An 18,159-nucleotide genomic window follows, 5' to 3' on the forward strand; every position below is an offset into this window, starting at 1 on the left:
CTTCTACAGCTTATCAGCAGCCCAAATGTGCAAGCGCTTTTTAGTGCATGCAACGCCTTACAAATTGGGGTCACCTTCAAATTATCAAATTTCAACCGAAATGATTAACTCGGCACACGCAAAAACAAAAATAAAAAACTGCCAGCCCCCCGACCCCCGTTTCAAATTATATAAAGAATAAAAACGAGCACTACAGCCACAATTATAGCAACAGCAACAACAACAACAGAACCCACTCATTCGCTGGCGAAACCTTATCTTTGTTACACAAAAACGCAACGGGCACGACGATGTTGTTGATGATGATGAATTTGCCCTGATTTCGACAAAAAAAATAAATAAACAAAAAACGCAAAAAGGCAGAATGCAAAAGAAAAAAACCAACCCAGAGATACATACCAAACTAAAACTGCAAGCGAAAAAAAAGATAGAAACAGAAAAGCTTCTCGAATGTTGTAAAAAAAAGAAATAGAAATAAAAACAAAAATTAGATAAGACGAAATTGAGTCAAGCCCGAGCCGACAAAGCAGCCAGAAAAACTTCGCGAGCAGTTTGGAAAAAAAAAATACAAAAAGAAAAAGCACACACAAAAACAAAAGAGACAGCAACAACAATAACCACATATAACACAAATTATGAAAAGCAAGAATAACAATAACAACAACTGGCAACAAAGTGCAGCGCGTGTTTGGCCCGATCGCCTCAGCAATAGAATGGAAATAAAAGGGGGGAATGGCAAAAGGGGCATGAAAATATTTTTCAGCAGTTGTCTAAATAACAGCAAACGACATTGGCGTCAGTGCCAGAAAGCAAACGAACTAAATTGCTAAAAAAAAAAAATGTCCACAAAAAAAAAAACAGCAGCAACAACAACTAATGAAAATAAACGAAAACGTAACAAAAATCAATTGTCGCCAACCAAACGTCAATACAAGTGTCCACGTCTATGAGTGTATACGTGTGTGTGTGTGTGTGTGTGTGTGAGTGTGTGTGTGCCAGACTGTGTATCGTCAAAAAACATGCAGCCGCAATTGGAACTATTTGTAAGGGGTTGGATGGGGCGTTCAGTGAGTGCCATGCATTTAATTGCTGCGGCGGCCGTTCAAAATATCGCATATAGAAATGTTTCTTTTGGAGCCCTCTTAAGCGAACCGAGTAGGCTGGGTGTTAAGGATAAGCTAAAGCGTAGTGCTTAACAATATCCACAATTAACATTTGCATATTTATAGATATAGACAACGAGAAAACTATTTGTTTCCCTCATTTCTGGAAATCCACTTTGGTGGGTATGGGAAAAAGATACTTAATTTCGTATGAATTACGGCAATTTTAGTTTAGTTTATAAACTGGATGACTCAGTACGATTCTTAAAAAATTTCCCATTTTAATATTGCACACTCAATTTTGAGCAAAATTAATTAAACAAAGTATTAAAATGTTCAATTTAAGTGTTTAAGAAAAAAATTGAATGTAGACAAGCGATTAATTAAGAGAATAATTGGGATTTATTATGTAGACATGCATGACATTTAAACATTTACACGAGCATCGAGAAATCACTCTCATTGCGATGCCAATAATAAAATGAAATTATTGCAATTTAATAAAAACTAATCATTTAATTGGCAATTTCACTTTTTTCTATCTTTTTAGTTATAGGCTTACGTGTCATGTTCAAAATATGGAATATTATTAGTTGTATGTTAATCAATCTGATTTTGTTTTTATCAAATATATTTTGATACCTAAAATAATGCAAATATTCAAACCAAATTTAAACCAACTATGGATGTTTGTGAAAACTTTCCAATGCCGCTGAAATCAATAAATAAATAAATGCATATAAATTGAAAACACTCATGTCTGTTATAAAACTATAAAAACAAGAAAAAAGAAACAAAAAAAATTATTACCATATGCAAATTTGTTTTTTTTTTTTAATTGTGAATATTTTTTTGCATATTTTTCACAGTTTGCTTTAAATGTATTTTGTATTTGCATTGGCCAACAGGTGAATTGTTATTGATGTTTGACTAGTTTTTGCCCGCCTGCGTCGTGTGTTTTGGAATTTTTCGTTGCTGTGCAAAAGTTGATAAGCTTAAGGACAATGTAGAAGTGTGGCATTGTTGTTGTTGCAACTATTTATTCAATTGTGTTTGTGCACATGCAATATATCGAGTTTGCATTTCGGCAACAATAACTGCGGGCTAACAATAACTGTCGCAATTGTATTAATACTATTGCTGTTTCTTAAAGGTTGCTCATACGCCGCATTGCCGCAGATATTTATACAAAACGTTACATAATTGTATACATAATCATTTTTTGCTGTTCACGTTTTTTGCTAACAATTTATCTGTACGTCTACCACTGCACCTGTTGCAAAAAATTTGCCTCGTGAATCAGAATTCATTGTCTTTCTTATGCAAAGTACGATTTCCTTCACGGTTTGCCAGTGCTGTGACATAGCCAAAGTTAAATTAAAACCATTTATCTCAATACTACCCACTCACACCCAATGCTCTGTCACAGTGAAAAGAAAAATATCAGCGAAAACTTTTGCCGCCCAACTGCACACCACACACAGCACAGAACACAGACCACCGCTCACCGCTCACCACCCACCGCCCAAACTACCACCCACAAAAATGGGCTGGCAGTAAGAACAACTATAACAACAACTGCCTGTTGCATTTTCCTATATACCTGGAACGCTTCCAGCTTGGGTCTGCCTTTCCAACATCCCCTTTAATATAAGAAAAAAATTTAAGAAATAAAATAAAAACAAAATACGAAAAAATGCGATATAACCACCCAGTTGCCACCCAACTCCGTGCAGCAACAGTTTATTTTATGCGCTTTGCTTTTGTAGTTAGCCGTTCTATGAAAAAAGAAAAACGAGAAGCAGAAATTGGACGAGGGGATGGAGTTGAATTTTTGTTCGCATTTCGTTTAGACTTTGAGAATATAGCCGAAGTTCGGGCTATTTAAATGAAGCAGTTGATTTTGAATGCATTTCGAAAATAATTTGAATGAATAAATATTGGCGCGCTTAATTCGAGGAACTGCAAACAGCTCCAAAATGCTAAATGAAGCTTAACCAATGACGCAGTTTAATTTCCACACTAGCCAGAATGAATCACGCCCAATGTTTGGTATACATATTTAATATGCTGACTCTGGCCAAAACATTGACTAAAGCCTTGGCTTAGTAAGTCACTGACTCAGTGATAGGACGACTGGTGCTGCCTGTGCAGCAAGTTGTTGCATAAGCAACAATAGCAATTGCAGTTAGCTTGTGCGACTTGTTGTCTGTGTGCCGGCGTTGCTGCTGCGTTCGTGGCAAGCTTCTAATCCAATCACTTGAACAATGGCAATGCAAATGCAACAGCAACAGCAGCAGCAGCAAAAGCAGCAGCAGTAGTTGCAGCAGCGCGGCTGCAACTTCCTTTGTCTGCCATTGAGTGCCATATGCAACGCAGACGTTACAATTGCCGTGGCATTATAAAAGTGTTGCCTTGCCGCAGTGTTGTTGATGGTCAAGGTCATGAACCTGTTCCAATAACTCGTTTTCTTACGTGCCGCATACACACACACACACACATACACTCAAATGAACAGACAGAAAGACAAACAGACAGAGAGCGACAACTGGCTGCCAGATGATTGTATGTTGCATGCTGGCAAAAGGTGCTGTTGTTGTTGTTGCTGTTGTTACTACAGCTTCTGCCAACAACTATTGGGTGTGCGGCAGCTCTAATGTTAATCCTTGTAGATTTTCAAGCACGCCAGAGGCTCCGGTTTTTGCATCATGGCATGACTAATGGCTCTAATGGTCTAAGAAGCGGCTACCAAGCGGTTGCTCAAATCAATTTGCTATTGCATAAATGTTACATGAAATTAAATTTCAATTGCGATGGCCGCAATTAAAGTTGAGAACTTGTCGTTAGTATGTCCAGGCCATTCAGGAAATGCCACCCAAGACTTTCAGCAACAACAATCACAATGGACATCTCAGCTACTACAAGGACACGAGAATGCGCGTGTGGCGACAAATTAAAAAATACGTTTGTAAAGAATAAAGAATAAATGGATATATGGAAAATAAAAAGAAAATCGCCATGCGTGGGCGTCCACCTGGCTGAATCATTGTTTTGTTTCGCTCCCACTGGCTGTGTCACTGTCATAAATTGTATAAAATGAATTATTCGAAATTAAAATGCCATTTGCACAAAGAAAATCACTTCTCGAAAATGCTTCCGTCTGTCAGCGGGATGAAATTAGAAGCGCATTAATTAGAAATTTTTATTATTCTAATTTTTTTTTTTTACTCAACAATAAATTTGAGGCGACATTTGTGCATAAATTACAAATAAAGATTTCCGCGAATTTCGTTTTGTTTTTGTTTTGTATATTTAAGTATTGAGACGCATTCAAGAGTAGCAATAACAACAACAAAGGCATTTTCATCAATAGCTGCCCATATTGATGATTGTGCATTTGATACCCATTATTGTCAATATATAAATATATATATATATACATATATATATAAATGTGTGTGTGTGTGTGTGTGTGCGTATTAATGCATGTGTGTGTAAGCAAATATGGCACGTTTGGCGCCCAAAGCCAGCGCATTTGTTCGGCTTCATCACCTATTTATTTCCCCAGCTCTTATGGAATATTTTGTAGCATTTTCGTAGATTTCCATTGGCTTCAATGCACTTAGAGCTTGAGGTTAGGTAACAAATTTAGGAAAAACTAGGATTTTCTTTCTCATTACAGTACATTAATTTGGCACAAAAAGCAACTCAAAGACTACATTAACAAAGAATACATTATAGCAAATTGTTGCACATTAGTTGCCACGTTAAATACACCAGAGGTAGTTTATTTTTAGGACTTTCATCACAAAATTAATCTTAAAATATTTTACACATAGCTCATTTTATATATTACATATAAGGTATAGAAGCTTAATTTATAAATGGCTACAAAGTGGTATGTAGACATAAGTATTATAAGCATATCTGAGTTAGAATTTAAGTGTAAATCTGAAATTTGAAATAATTGCAGATATAATCTAATGCACACATTTCATGAATACAAAGCATCAGTTGTGCATCCTAAGGCAGCGCTGAGATTATTAACCAACTGCCTACCCCATAGTTTCCACAAAGGGCCGACGCCCCCTTCCCCTTCCAACTAATTTCACAACTCGCTCATGCAAAAAACCAGAGCAGCAAAAAAATGGGGAAATAATTTATAAAAAACAAACTCTTTGCATTTTGAGTGTAAATGACAAAGGGAGAGAGATTTGTGGTGGGAGAGTTAAATGGAGAGAGACACAGAGAGTGTGTGAGTAAGAGACAGAGAAAGAGAGAGAGACAGAGAGAGAGAAAGAGAGAGAGAGAGTACCGTGCCTTGTAAAGCTCATACAAATCAATAAATATTAAAATAAAATATTGTATTTAATATGAAAATTGTATAGTTGAAGTGATTTCAAATAATTTACAGTTTGTTTTTATTGTAGTAGTTCTTCTTGACCTTTTAGCACTATCGCAAATGTGTGCGTAAGTGTGATTGTTCATTGTGCAAGGCATATAGAATACTCACACATACACTCACACACACAAACGCATACAAGCAGACAAAAAAATATATAGCGTTACAAGCACGTCAGTCCATTTAATACTATTATTATTATTATTTACACAAATAAAAATAAACAAATCTTACTTACTTTTAGTTCGCAGCTCAAATATGAAGTAGCTTTTACACAGCTCGCTTACATTTCTCTATAGAATTTGGTGATTGATAAAGTTGTATTTTGATTACTTTCATATTCTCACAGCACCAGGATTGTCGAAAAATATTTAGCAAATTTTGTAAATGAATTTGATTTTCGGCTCTGATTTGCTACGCGAGTGAAATAAAATATTTTGTTATCACAAGAGAAACGCACCTCAACTGTTTGTTAGCCTTTGGGCTGTTGAAGAGGAAGCACATGTAATGCACTCACACACACACACACACACAAGCACACAAGCACACATGCACACATGCACATGCATAGAAGAGTATACGCACACTAATACGCAAGTACTAGCGTATGTAATGTGTGTGTGTTAGAGTGTGTTGGTAGCAGCAGCAGAAAATAAATACAAATTTCGCACCGCGACCAACGTCAACAACAAACAAACACCGACACTAACAACAAGCGCAGACAACTTTACTAATACGTAAACAACAAAATCGACTAACTTGACGAAGACGTCGACGTCGACGGCGACGATGGCGTCGCTGCTAACTGCTGCTGCTGCTGCTGCTATTGCTGCTGCTGCTGCCGCTGCGCTGCACTGCGCTTACAACGACAATCCGAAGCTAAGGCAAAAGCGTACCGAACCGTTCGAAACGACCGACAATAAAGCTGCCATCCAGCTGAGCTGCCCGGCACTATGACTATGAGCCGGAGCCCAAACTGAGCGGCGGCAGAATGAGTGCAGCGGCAGATTGCTCTTCATATACTCTCACACTCACACAGACACGCACACACACACACACACGCACACACACACACTCAAGCACAATTGCACACATGCATACGACAAAGAGTCAGCCACAATGCTGGCGTTGTAAAGGTCTAAGAAAAGTTTCGCTGCCTGTATGCATTTGCCTTGACTGAGAACATAACGCTCAACTTACAGCTGTCTCTGTGCCTCTGTATGTGTGTGAGTGAGTGTTCTTGTATGTGTGTGTGTGTGTAGAAAAAATTGCAGTGGCACTCGCCAGTGCTGAGCGAGAGATTGAGAGACCCTTGCCAAGTGGGAGGTAGCTGCCGGCGAGCACTGTCTCAATGTATTGGTGCGCTTCATTCATGGCAGCCGGCAAAAAACGTTAAAAGCGAAATTGGTTAACAAAAAAAAAAAAGAGAGGCAAAAACACAAACGAAAAAAAAGAAAATGGTGGCAAGAATCGACTCGGAGCGTAAAATGTGTCGCCGCAGTTGGCTCTGAGTGAGTGAGCGAGGAACTTCTGAGTGAGCCAGCAAGTTACGCTAGCGGGGAAGGCCAACGTCAGTGTATTTTTAATTGCACTTTTCTTGCATTGGTATTGGTTCACAAACACACACACAAACACACACACAAACACACACACAAATGCACTCAGCGCTCAGCTAGCTAAATGCACTCATTGGCAGTCGCTCCCAGAACCAAACGCTGCTGAACACGCTCTGAGTTTTTTTTTCCGCTCTTTTTTATTTTTTATTTTATTTTTTTTGTGTTTGTTAATATATTTTGTGCATTTTGTTCTCCATTTTGTACATTTTTCAACAATTCTTTTTCGGTTGCGTTTTAAGCAGCGAAAACAAGTCCGAGACCGAGACAACACAACAACGACGACAACGACAACGACGACAGCGCTTTGTTTAGCGCTGGAGACGAAGACGGAGACGCTCACTCACCGCTCGAAATGCAACTGGCGACTCTGACAACGCGCGCCCGTTGCACATGCACTTTTTGTTTTGTTTTTGTTGTTTTCGTTTTTTTTTTTGTTTTTTTTTTTGCTTTTTTGAGTATGCAACGGTTTTGGTCCGCTGTTGTGCGAATGTCGAGCGCGCGAGAGCAAACTGAAATTATTATAATTCGCCAGAGTCGGACGGGGCGGGCGGACAATGCAATTCGACTCGACTTGCAGCGAGACTCAATTGCATGTCATTGTAGACAAAAAATGTTTTTTTGAGAATTTTCGGCACAACGACTGCATCGAATTATGGACAGCGAAACTGCTTGACAAGGGAGGCAGGGACAGGCGCTGGAACAGGGTCTGTAAGTCGGAGCTTGAGTCTGACGGGACTGGGGCTGGGGCAGAGGCTGGGGTTGGGGTTGGGTCTCTGTCTGAATTTAGTCGTGACTGGTTTCAAGGTCTCTCAATTAATGCGAAAATTTCGTTGTACATTTTTTGTTTTTGTATTTTGCATGCCTTGTAACGAAAATTCGTGTATAATAAATATAGTAATTGTTTAACAATTTTTTGTTTTTTTTTGTGTTTTGTTTTTGTTTACATTGTGGAATTGCATTTAATGCTTTTCTAATAAGCGAAATATTTGTTGATTTTAATTGCATTTACATTAGTTAACGGCGACTCTCTGACCTTCGGCTCTGGCTATAGTCAAGAACTGGCATTTGAATTTGCGAAGGTGACTGAGGCGTAAACATGAGTGGAACATGACACTAGCTGAATCGAGGCTTTCAGCATAAACTGGCCTTGAGTTGGGCTAGCTGGCATTGCATTGCAAATGTAATAAGGAACATATTAAATAACTATTAAGCAATTTATTTGTATTTGTATTTGTATTTACGATTCAACGAAATAAATCCGCAGCTAGCCAGAACAAGTTAAATTATATATTCTCCAAAAGTTTTTGCAATTATCGACATATGTTAGTTATTGGCTGAATTTATATACCATTTTATTAAACTTTTACAAGAACATAACATGGGAGTGAATTTTTATGCTTAAGGACAATTTTTAAGCACTTTGCAAATTGATATAATTGTAGCTCCAATTTGAAACATAATACGATGTGTGGCTTTAAATTTGCTTAAATGAATCATAAAAATACTGAGTTTTTGTACACTTGCATTTGCATGAGCCAGCCCAGATTCGCGACAACCACGCCAAATGAATCCCAAACCCTTATCGTCTGTAATTCATGTCCTATCGCTGTTGAACCGCACCACTTCCGTGTCGCAAAAAAACAAAAAAAAAAAAAACACTTGAATCACACGGGTAATGTCGCCAAAGAGGAACATACATAATTACTGTATTTACAAAAGATAAAATCGGCGACAACATGCTCGTAAGCACCGAAAAAAAATGTTAAATAAAAAAATATATAAATATACATATATGTATATATACGTGTGTGTATAAAAATCTGATGAGAAGCAATTAAAATTAAAACCACGTAAGCAAATACGAGAACCCCCGAAAAATCGTTAAAAAGAACCCAAAACCCATAAAAATCCACCCTATAGCAAATGCATTTTTTTTCCAATGCACACAAAAGATGCACGAAGCAAAACGTGCAATTTTGTTGAATGCATTTCGAAAAAAAAGTACCAAAAAAAAAGTCGAAGCGAATGCACAAAAAAATGGTATGCAATTTTTTGCATAATGAAAAATGCAGCAGGCAAACAGACGCACACACACACACACATATATATATATATATACACATAGAGAAATAATGGAACGCATTGCATGCATGCACATTGAAAGCCGAGCTGTGAAATCCAGACCCAAAAATATATTCTAAAATTAAAATGCGACGGTCTGTCGAAATGTAAACAGTCAAAGGGGTGCGCAAGGCAGAAATACACACACACACACACACAATTAATATATACACACGCACACACACACACTCATGTGCAATTAAAACACGCCACTGCAACAGCGAACACAAAGCACAGGAAAGAAATGCATTTTTGTGCATCTTGCAGACAAATACAGACAAACACACACACACAGAGACACACACACACACACACACGAGCACGCACAAGGGCTAATGGGGTGAGTTTCTGCACGTCTGATGTCAACAACAACATTTTGGAATGCATAATTAAGAAACGATTTTTGCAATTAGATTGCAAAATTACGCATTTCCCAGGCACCTTAAGCATAAGATTGTCGTCCAGCGTTTGATTGGCCCAAATGAGCGCCCAGGCAGGAAGTGAGTTGCATCCGTTCTAAGCTGAGCCTGGGCCACCATTTGGCAACACAACTGTATGCTGCAAGCGGAAGCATCAGCTCAAGTGATTCTCTCAAGTGGACACGGACATATGGACTTACGGAAACTGTTGGACGCTAGACCTGGCCACGGTCGCCATAAATAATGAGCAAAATTGAACGCGCAATTAGATAAGAATCAAACTTAAGCCGTAATAATTGGCAATACTTAAACTACATTTAAAATAAATGTTGAGCATTTAATTGTATTGTTATTTACAGCATAGCGGTGAGTTAATTTAACGTCTCAATTGTTTTGTGAAATCTGATTAATAATCTGTTTTTTTTTTTATACACAATTAATCGTTAATTAAAAAATTGTCTTGCAAAAATAAATCATTGTTTCATTTTCATCATTGAATATGTATATATTAAACTAAAAGTTTATTTGATATTCTCGTATTTATTAAATCACAAACAATACAGGTTGACTTAACAAATAGAATAATTGTCAAAATGTAATCAGCTTTAGGAAATTTAAAGTTGGTAGAAGCCTTACTACCCGCATAATTGACAGCTTAAATGCAAAATATTATACTTCTGTTTACTGTTTACTTACTTAAATACTCTCATAAATGTAGAACATTTGCGGTACTAAATAAATTTCTTTCCGCCCACATTCGCAATTAATGTAGCCTCATGATTTCAACTGCAGTGCGCTAAATGTGATTTTCAGTTTCAAGTAAAAGTAAACGAAAACAAGCAAAACAAATAAACCAAAATGAAATCAACAAATAAGCAGTTTCAACTGAGGAGCAGCAGCCAAAGCCAATGACCAAGAATCAACAGCAGCAACAACAGCAACAATAACAACAACAACAACAACAACAGCAACAACCACAGCGACAACAAAAAGCATACAGATTGCTGAGGCCAAGGAACTCGGGAGCAATACAAAATTGCTTGGCCTTGGTCAGGCACACTGTAAATGTATGTACTATGGACAGATGTATGTATGTGTAAATGTGTAATGTGTATGTGTTGTGTATTGTACATATACAATAAATATTTTTAAATGTTTTTGCTGTTTTGCTCTGCTTTTGTCTTTTATTTTTGCATTGCATTGAGCACTGTGCTATTACGTTTTAATTTTCGTTGCGAAAAGTCGACAAGAAAGTGAAGTGTAAGAATCACATAGATTAACTCAACAATTGATAAGATACGCACAAAATAATAACACAATAAAAAAAAACAAAATGAACGGCAACAACAACAAACATCGAAGTAACTGTTTGCCGTTTGCCTGATAAGCCAACCACAAAGGTTGCCCTGTGGACGTTGCATTGTAGGTCAGTAAAAGCCAGCAAGGGGCATCACAAATTATGTCATTTGAAGCTTAGCCCAATGAAACAGATTTCAGCATGTGTTAAAAATACATTTGCATTAGCATAGTATACAATCATACACACACGCACAAATACACACGCACGCAAACATGTCCAAATATACACGCACAAATTGCCGTTTAACCAATGTCAATGTCAACAAGCAACATCTGCAGCAGCAGCAGCAGCAGCAGCAACAACAACAAAAGCAGCAACAAATGCATTTCTAATGGACGCAGCATCCACGCGGAAACTGTTCAAATGTTTAGGCCGTATGTTGTTGTTGTTGCTGTTGCTGTTGTTGCTATTGCTGCTGTTGTGGCTGTTGCTGTGTTGCTGTGTTGCGGCACGCCGGCAACACATTGTGTGTAAGGTCATATCTCGAAATTTTATTTGGCTGCCTGCCAAATACAAAACAGATGAATGCAACGCCAAAGCGCCTGCGGCATGCACAAAAACACACACAAACACTCACACACACAAAAACACACACATGCACACACACAGAGAAACATGAGCACACGAACACGTGCTTATACACACTCACACACAATTTGTGTTGCAAATTCACACATTGCTGTTGTTGTCTGGGCAGTCGGGGCCGTTTTTGGGGGCTGCCAGTTTTAGATGTTTAGTTTTAGATATCAATGAAGCCGAGAGCGAAAGTGTTTTCCGACCATTTATGTTTCAATTAATATTACGTATACGCCGCATTCAGAGTGTATGTGTGTGTTTGTGCGTATGGTCGCTGAACTTGTGGCAGATTGTATTTTTAGTTAAATGCACATTTAATGGGCCTTCATGTATGTAAATTGGCTTATGATTTAAAGCCATTATTGATCAATTTATTTAAATTGCACCATGAACACAGGAAACAAAACTTTAAGAGATCATTTAAGATTGGCGATAATATTAAATGCAGCCTTTACTTAGCTGCTTATTAGAGGTACCATAATATTGATATAACTATCAAGATGAGATAGTCCACTTAATGATGAATACTAAAGTAATAAAATGCTGTCATTTGGTAAGGCTTTATTTTTCTGGTCGAGCACACAATCGAGTAAAGCTATCATTCATTTATTTATTTTTAACAGCAGACGAACTGAATAGTTCGAGACAGACCGCAAACTAAAGATATGAAATTATGGATTGTTTTATGAGTGATTATCAGTTAAAATTTTCGAAAATTTCCGGTTTTCGAACGTTGTCGGCTCAAATTAAAATTAAGCTTGATTATAACGAGATATTTAATTTTTTTAAAGATTTGTGAGATAAACAATTATCAACTCCAGCAGCAGAGCCCCTTCCAGCTCTCTCTCTCTCTCTCTCTCTCTATTTCTCTCTCTCTTTCTCTCACTTTAACCCCATTGTTTAACCATCGACGAAAAATGCACGCATATGAGCAAATAATAGCAATTTGGCGGAAACGTTTACTGCCCTGCTTTCAATGGCTGTCCGCCGGCCAAGCTGATGCCAATAGTGGATCATAATGTTGGTTGACTGCAGCAGCAGTAACAATTCATAACTACATTGAGTCTATTCACTTGCACTTGCACAATCGACTCTGTGCAAAGAGGAGGGGGAAGTGGTATGTGTCAAGTTCAAAAACCTCATTACTCATTGGAAGCTAATATTTTCGTGATGACCAGAAGACCAGCAGAGAGCTACAAGTATGTAAATATGTAGGTATATTGTGGTTTATGATTCGAAGTCTACACAGTTCACACAAACACATGCGGATTGATTGTATACAGAGAGCATACATGAGTATTTTTGTAAATATGTATATTTCTTTATCGCAAATGATTCACAAAAAATAAAAATAAAATAACAAATGTGAAATGGCGTCCATGACCAACACAACAGACAACTGAGGCCCGAAAGCAGAGACAACAACAACGGTCACTGGCAGGCAGGCACTCCTCCTCCACTTGGTGCTTCTCCTGCTCCATATGGTATGCCATGAACTGAACCAACAACCGATTTTTATTATTATTTTGAATACGCTTCTTGTTGCTGTTATTACTCTTATTGTTGATGTTGTTGTTGCACTTTTTTCTTCTGTTTTTTGTTTCTTTTTTTTTTGTATTTTGTTTTGTATATTTTTCGTCACACTTGGCAGCCGCAGCAGCAGCGACAACAGCAGCAGTGAAGGCAATGACTGCGGCAGCGGCAGCGGCAGCGGCAGAGTATTTGTATTTGTATTTGCACAGAGTCAGCGTTGACGTCAACGTCAGCGTCGACGACGTCATGCCCCCTGTCCAGGCCCCTGGTCGGTCGGTTCGTCGCCTGGTCTGTTGGTCTGTCGGTCGTCCCTAACCTACAACAACCGAATTCGCACTGGGCCAGGTTCAATGAACTTTTTGGCTGCGTTTGCTGCTGTTGCTGTTGCTTTGACGTTGTCGTCGTCGTTGTCGTCGTCGTCGTCGTCGTCGTTGCATAAAGCGTGCATTGAGGGCGCTGGTTGGCTGTCCGTCTGGCCGCCTGTCCGACTGACTGACTGACTAGCCATTTGGCCTGTCATGCGTATGTTGTTGCTGTTGGTTTTGTTGTTGTCGCTGTTGTTGCTTGCTGTTTACTCAGTGTCTGTGTATGCGTGCATGAATGAAGCTTCTTTCTTTTAATTTTGTCAAGTTCGTTTTGAATTTCAATTTTGAGTCATGCATAAAGTGCAAGATACGACAACGAGTACTTAAGCTCGCCCATACTCATACATATGTATGCATACATATAGATATTAATATTTGTACATACATACATACATACATATACAACGATGCAGTTTTCTTTCTACATTGTATATGACAGTCAGCAGCTGTCGCTGCTTTTTGATAAGCGTCTGTCTATCTTATAAACGCAACTGCAAAAATAATTTAAAAGAAATTAACCACAATAACCCAAGCTGTCGATTCTCAGTGCGAAAAATTCACTAGAAATCGGAAACTTTTTAGAAAATCAAATTACATGGCGCAAAGAGAACGGCAGGAAAAATTCAATGGCAAAATAATAAAAGTATGAACGAAAGCTTAGATACTCTATAAATTAATATGAAGGTATTAACTTATCGACATTTATATGTATAAATATATACATTATTTATTGTAAAATCATTCCATATTTATGATTTACTTTCTTTATTTCTCTGACCTCTTTGAGAGTCTTAGCATAATTCTAAATTTTGATTTGCAAAATATTTCAATTAAGAATTAATCTGAACTTATTTGGTGAATTGTAAAAGTCGAATTAATAAGATAGGGTAGCTGCTTGGCCGGTTCTTCCAGTTCTTCGTAATAGTCTAGCTGAGATGCTCTTGGGTTGCCATTGACGATAATGATTCTGTTAAAAATAATCAGTTTGTGATAGGTAAGGAGGCTGAGACTGGGACCAAGAGATCTGGGACTCTGGCTGAGTCTGACTGATTCGCTTGGTTGCCTGCTAGGTTGGTTGCTTGGCTTGAGTTGACTTGACTAAATATGATATGCCCTGGCATAGAGTCAACCAAATTCTTACCACAGACACAGATACCTCCCAAAACCCCCTCATTATGTGTATGTATATTTGTGTGTGGCGAAAATGAATGTAATGCAATGGAATTGAATCGAATCGAATCGTCGGCGATGTCGAATTGTGGATTAGTTGGCTGGCAAAAAAAATATGAATTGCTACAACTTCAGCATCAGTGTCTGTCTGTCTGTCTGTTTGTCTGTCTGTCTTTGTGCTCTCGTTTGTCTGTCTGTCTGTCCGCTTGTCTGTCAGTCAGTCAGTCTGTTTGTCATTTCACATGCTCGTTCTGTGCATTTGGCTGTGATTAATTACATTGGCTGCCGCTGGTAACTTCAACTTGGAAAACAACAACTTGGCTGGCAAGGAAGCCTTAGAAATGTCAGGGCCAATGGCATGGCCCAATGCAAATTTATGACAACGTCGCGTCGAGATTTATCAACTGCAACAACTGCCAGCACTAACAGAAACAGCAACCGTAACAACAACAACGACAACAACAACAACAAAAACAGCAATAACGAAAATAAGAATAACCAGTTAATGCGTCGACAACAAATAAAATCGAAAGCCGCGTCCAAAAAACCGGTTCGCCAAAGTTCTAAAAATGAAACTGGCTGCAGCCGAGCTGCAACAAGACCAAAAATATTTTTTCACTGTCTGCCAAAATTGCAAGCGGGCATAAATTAACCGCATGGGGTCCAGATATATTCGCACACACACACACACACATACACACTTACACACACATACAGCTAAAGATACACGCATGCGAGAGAAGCACACCCAAAACCACTTTAAGTCCACAATGATGACGTTGATGTCGGTCCCGACGTCGGCCAACCAACCACGCCAGTTGAGTTTTCAAGTGCAGTTCTCGTTGCTGATGACGCAAAAAAAAGTAAAACCGGCAACGACCACGACCTCACCCAAAACCGGGCAGCAGCACAAGCAGCAGCAACAACAACAACAACAAAAGGCAGAAGCGCTACCAGGACAACGCATGGAGAGGCTCCACCCCAAAGCCAAAAATGCGCAATTTGACTCTACGAAAAAAGTAAACGAAAAAGCGAATAAAAACGCAACAGAAAAGAGCAACCAAAATAAATGTACAAACAAAACCAACAAAACAAAAAATATGTTACTGACACGTCGATGCCGGCAATACCCTAAATCAAGCGGCATTTCTCGACGATATATATAAATATATAATACAAATTCTATCCTTTCAAAATAATTGACAAACTGCCAGAAAAATAAACTACAAATTATAAATATTTTTTTAACTGGAATCCCTTCAAAAATATCAAATCATTTTCGCTCTTTTGTGCTAATCGTTTGAAATGGGAAATTGTGAAAATTGTTGAACAAATATATTTAAATTAACTTATAAATAGCAGCATTCTTAATTACAAAGTTGATGTACTCTAAGGATTGGTATATTAAGCAAAAATTTTCGTTTGCTGCTCATACAAATTTTTCTGGGCTGGCGGTTGTCGGTTACTGACCGTCCTCAAGGTTTTTCGTATTTTGCCCTTTTTGCAGAAGCAGCGACGTCGCCGGCAGCGCCAGCCGCAGCAGAGGAACTGAGACGCTGGCAGCGTCAACGATCGCAGCGCTCAATTCCCTTCATTTAGAGCGTTTTTTTTTTTTGTTGTGTTTGTGTTTATGTTTGTGTTTGTTGCTGCTGCTGATGCAGTTCGTTGTTGCATTTTTTAACGTTTTACGTAGCGCAAATTACAGCAAACACGCCATCATCATCACCATTACAATCATCGTCATCATCTTCATCATAATCATCTTCATTATTGCTGTTGTTGTCGTTGTCGGAGTCACAGTTGGTGTTGCTGCTGGGGAGCAGTAATAATAATAAGACCAGCAACAACCACAACAACAACAACAACAACGACAACAACAACATCAGCGGGAGCTACAACATAATCAAGATGGCAGCCACTTGCAGTGGCTTGCAACAACAACAAAATTGACGAATATGCGATGCAACAGCCACAGCAGCAGCAGCGGCGGCAGCGGTAATAAACAGAAATTTAAACCCGAATTCAATGCAAAACATGTTGAGGCAAAAAGCGGAGACTTGACATAAAATATGGAATCGACTCGAATAGACCGAGTGCAGATCTGATCAGAGCCGAGAAGAACACTTGAGTGAAGTCTTCTGCCATTGCCATCTCACTCATCATTTGAGCTCTGACTCTTTCTAGGGGAGCCACTGAAGCATAGGTTTTAATTTATGTAGCACGCACATTTTGTGTTCTGTTTTTTGTATTGCTGGGTTTTTTCTCACAATTTGTTTTGGCAGTGAACGGAATGAAAGATGGAGTCAAGAGAGAAGTTTTGCCACAGGGAATACTACGCTATGCCATACAATTAAACGAGCACCTGAATCGGCACTGGACGGGGTGTGGGGTGCACCAGCAGGTGCAGCAGCATCAACATCAGCAACAAATGTAGCAAATGGTATTTCTAATGAGAAATGGAACACCATATAAGCCAGGGCAAAAAAATAACACAAATATTCGTCGGCATGTAACTTATTCTTTGTCTAATGGCACCCTGAACGAACTTCGCTAAAGCTAGAGATCTTGTTGGGCCTAGCATCACAGAGAGTTGAGATACACTGTAATTAAAATGTTTAAAAATAATAAAATCTTAAATAAAATATACTCTTCATCAATTATTACAATTAAATGAATACGATGCCATATACAAACCTAATTGAAAAAATAATTAAACATGCCTTGATAATAATACGTACCACATGGCGTATGCGTTGTGCATAAATCATAAACGAAATTCCAAAAACTTTGCACAAGCACTCAAACAAAATGCACCCAAAAAAACACAAACCCAAATTGGCCATCTAAGCACAGGCCAAAAGCGAGCCACATAACTGACCCTGAACTAAATTTGCAAACCACTCAATTAAATTGTCTGTCTATGTTTGTGTGTTTAAGTCTGTTTGTATGTGTGTGTCTGTGTGTGTGTGTGTGTGTGTGAAGGCCTATATGCGATGATTGTTGTTGTTGCTGCTGGTGCAGTTGTTGTTGCATATTTGAATGAAAATGCTTACGACAGCACGAAACTGCGGCAGCCTCTAATCCAGTATCCAGTCGGTTGCATCTAACAACAGGTGGGTGGCTGCCACTAGCAACAGCATGAACGCATTGTAACCGAGTGATGCATGTGTGTGCAGTTGTGTATGTGACTCTGTATGTGTGGCCCGATGTTGGAACATTCATTTGTTGGCTGAGCTAGCCCGGAAAATGCATCTCTCATCCCCCTCGGTACGCATTTAAGTGTGTGTGTGTGTGTGTGTGTGCGTGTGTGGATGTGTATTTAGTGAAAATGAAAGTACTATGCAATTTTCGATTTAGGCATCATTATTAAGAGTAGCAAATATTGTTGTTGTTTTTGTTGCAGCCTGCGGTTAGTCGTCAACCTATTGTACATAATGAAATTAGCATGGCAGATGGTTTGTGCAACAGGTGCCTCAAAGGTGGCTGCGGTGCCT

At 38.6% G+C, this 18,159-nt stretch overlaps 1 protein-coding gene across 1 annotated transcript in view; it reads right to left on the bottom strand.

Annotated features, from left to right (window-relative positions):
• Nucleotides 1-5,998, bottom strand: part of LOC6567895 (putative uncharacterized protein DDB_G0277255) — a 60,478-nt gene extending 54,480 nt beyond the window's left edge. The window contains exon 1 of the mRNA XM_043214843.1: nt 5,744-5,998. The gene's annotated coding sequence lies outside the window, so the exon portion shown is untranslated. The remainder of the gene's footprint in view (nt 1-5,743) is intronic.
• Nucleotides 5,999-18,159: the final 12,161 nt, after the last annotated feature.

Source organism: Drosophila grimshawi, unplaced genomic scaffold, assembly GCF_018153295.1.
Source record: "Drosophila grimshawi isolate 15287-2541.00 unplaced genomic scaffold, ASM1815329v1 contig_311, whole genome shotgun sequence".
In the NCBI taxonomy this organism is placed as follows: Eukaryota; Metazoa; Arthropoda; class Insecta; order Diptera; family Drosophilidae; genus Drosophila; species Drosophila grimshawi.